Raw genomic sequence first — 3,906 nt, 5'->3', positions numbered from 1 at the left:
CTGCGAACATTAGTATTCGTATGATTCACTCGACTCGATAATGAATAAGTGATTAATATTATCATTATTCAAATAATATGAAAATTGCATTAATCAAGTCGAAATATACATGATAAATAAAACATTCCTAAAATCTTGCTATTCCTGTCATTAAGATGATCAATTGACGAATATATATTCTGGCGTGATTCAAAGTTCACAGACGGAGTCAATAAGCCTGACCAAAAATAGCAGAATATATGTAATATTCAGCACATGGAAATGTCATTAGTAGTATAAATGTCACTTTGTTTCTCCCGCATTCATATTCTACTTACGTCTGTTAGGTATTTGAATTTTCTATAAATATACGTCGCGCACGTTTGGAGACACTTTCCGGTATTCTGACTTCGATGAATCGATAAAATTCCACGGTATACTCATTTCCTCTGTATAATATTTGTAATACTCTGCGCGTGGAAATTTTATTACTGTAAATGATACTTCGCTTCTCTCACACTTTTATTCTGTTTACGTCCGATGCATAAATTAATTTTCTATGAACGTGCGAAATCGCTGCTTGCAGATTTATACGTTTTTCTATGAATCGATAGAAATCTGCAATATATATCCTTATTCCTGTTACTAATCTTGAGACTGTTAAGTAGTCACGGTCGTTTATTTTCGTTCATAAATCTTGCTCATTCTGTTTCAATCTCGTGTCTCTAAACTTTGTACTTCTGTTCTTCTTTAAATCTCGCTCGGCTGAATCATTAAATGATTTCATTAATTCCGATAGAATTATATAAATTGTAAAGCCATTTCATTAGTTTCATTATATCGATTCGAATATGTTTCACTGCTGTTCAATTCATTTCCATTGACTTTTTATAATAATTGTATTTCAAATTCGTTTCTAAATAATTGCAATATCTTCTAATAAAAATTGCTACGAGCTTATCATAATTTTTGCTGAAATATAAATTATTTCCAATCAAATTCCCTCGAGTTTGATTTATAATAGTAGACAATAAGGAAAGACAAGATAAATGATCTTCGAGTCTGGAACGTGAATCGAAAAAAAAAAAAACAGAACTACGTTTCATGCGCGGCGAGCTAATACCTCTAAACCCCGTGTTTCTATTCTTCTCTAAATCTTGTATCTCGGTACTTCTCTAAATCTTGTTTCCCTGCTCGAATCGAGCCTCGATAAGATTGCCGGCCCGAAACGGAACTCGGTTATATACAAACATATACATATATATGTATACATACATATATATATATTTTTTTTGTTTAACCAGAGCAGAGCAGAGCAACGACTCCGTTCCGATATCGCGCTCTCACACCTTCACACACGCGTTATGTACATAATAAAGTTTATCGCAAGAACAGAACTGCATTCCCGCCTGTTTCGCCCCGCCGCTCGCCCCGCGGCCGTCCCTCTTCCCTTTCGTTTTCGTTCACAGTTGCTGCGGCGCATTTTAACCGTGACAGAAACGCAATAAGCGTGTTTGTCGCTCGAAAAGATATGAATGACTTATCGCTACGCGCACACACGCTCGAGATACATGCATATGTATGCGGGTATTAAAACGTTTTTAAATTCTCAAGTACATTATTGATTAATAATCCACATATCTGCGAGGAAATTCCGTTGACAGTCTAGAGAAATCCATGTTGTTCATCTGATAAACTCTTTCGAGCCAGAGTCTTATCAAACATCTCTCTTATATAATCAAGTCGGTATTATATGTAGAAAAATTGTGCTTCTGTGTGCAACACTTAAGATAGACGAATACATATCTGTGGGGGATGTCAATTGTCAGGATAATTTTCATTCAAACACGAATCGTTCGACTAGGACATTTTGACCGTACATACGTATATACAATTATTTAAACAACCAATTTATTCTGTTTTATGTGTACGTACATGTTACATGCACGTGCATAGGTACCGATGTTTTCTCGTAGCTGTTTAGAGCCAGACCGGAGATCGTTTGCTGCCGGTGTTTGCTCACATGTGACTCGCGATACCGTGTTTGCCCATCGATGTTAATAAAAAAAAGAAAAAAAAACGGGTTACAGCGACAGGCTTGATAAACAAATGGCCAGCTCTTTTTTTCCTAGTCCGTGCGATCCGCCGACGAACGTGTCATTTTTGTGAGCCACCGTCGGGACGGGATTCGAGGGTCGCCGAAACATCTGTGCGTTTTGTAGATTCAAGTATTTTTACGAATATCGGAGCGACGGGCTCGATAAACAAATCCCTGGGTCTTTCTTCCCTTTGGCGGATGTGCGATTTTCGTCGAGAGGAATTTAGAAATTGCTAAAACGTGACACCTGTGCGTTTCGTAGCTCCGTGTATGATAATCGAATAGAGAAATTCTAATTTTGAGAGAATTGAATTTTTTATTTGAACATAATTTTGCTGTACTTACAGATTAACATACGTGTGTGTTTTGTAGTTTCGAGTATAATAATCAATAGGAGAAAACGTGTTTTTAAGAATACTGATTTTTTTATTTAAATACTATTTAATGAACTCGTATAAATTATTGTACATACTTTGTGCATCTAAATTCCCCTAAACTCAGCCGTGTTTTAATACTCGGTGCGAGTAAGGATGATTTGTAACTTTCATTTTTCCATAGAATATTTCAATAGATCTATTCTAAAGAGTTAAACTAACAAAAGAAAGTCGCCACGAATTCTGTTCCCGCTGCCATGCCGTTTCGCCTCCGCTGCCTTTGCTTCTTTATCACCGTTGTGTGTCAGAGGCCGTTAACCTCTTCCACTCCGTTTCTTCTTCTTATTCTTATTCTCTTCTTCCACCTCCCGACCGTCTCAATCACTCTTTCTTCGTTCGACCCACCCGTCGTTCGTACCCTCTCCCTCCCTCGTTCCTTTTCTTCCCTTCTTAAATGGTCCATACTCTTTTTTCATCCATCTTAAATGGTCGAACACTCTGTTTCTTTCTCCGAACGCTTATCGTCCTCCTTTTCTTCTAACACAAAAGCCCTTTCTTTCTCTGTTAGATTCACTACGCCCGCTTATCTTCGTAACGTTAACTCCCCTCGTGCATCTCTCGCGTAGGTATATATGCTTATACATATGTACACGGTTAACTTGGTTACTTGGTTACTCGGTTAACCGAGCACTCCTTCAGGAATAAAGGGTCTCACCTTTCTATACACTACATTTTTTACAAGACTTCTATACATGTACAAAAAGTGCAATACAATCAGAGCTGTAAATGTTCGATTTGTATGAAAATCAGTAAGAATAGTATATTTCTTCAACATATTTTACAAATAAAAAGTAACAATAAAATTATAAAAATTAGAAACCACTTTGTACTGAAATGAGAGAAAATTAACTGGAATAGAACTCGAGGATGGTTTAGTAAATTTCGCGATACGAGCAGCGAACGTGGCAAATGTAATCAGAGCAATTGATAACAATTGCCTGGAAGCAGTCACGCGTCGCTTGATTTTCGTGACCGTGTGCTACATCCAACGTCACAATCGTGCATTTAATAAATAACGAAAGGTGTATTTAAAATGTAGTAACCGATACAAACTAATGCGATATGTAAAACGAATCGCGTGTCGAGTGATATTAATTATATACACACAGTCCGAGAAGTAGTCATGGTCAGATTTTCCGAGGAGTCAGAGAGGTTCATGGGAAAATCACCAAGTCCAGAATAAAGAGTACGCGGTGGATTTTCACCGTGAGTCACTGTATAGTAAGCGAGTACTCCCTCGCTAATTTTAGTCTCAGCTCCCTGAATGACGATTCAACGTGTGCGAAGTGTACACGTATTTATATACCCGAGTAGCAAAAACCGATTAATTGAACGATATCATTTTTGCGCATCATATTATTTCGTTACATTAGCCTCATACTAACAGATATAATT

This window comes from Ceratina calcarata, unplaced genomic scaffold, assembly GCF_001652005.2.
Source record: "Ceratina calcarata isolate Rehan_Ccalc_2016 unplaced genomic scaffold, ASM165200v1 scaffold100.2, whole genome shotgun sequence".
NCBI classification, from domain to species: domain Eukaryota; kingdom Metazoa; phylum Arthropoda; class Insecta; order Hymenoptera; family Apidae; genus Ceratina; species Ceratina calcarata.
Note: the sequence above shows the minus strand (reverse complement) of the source record.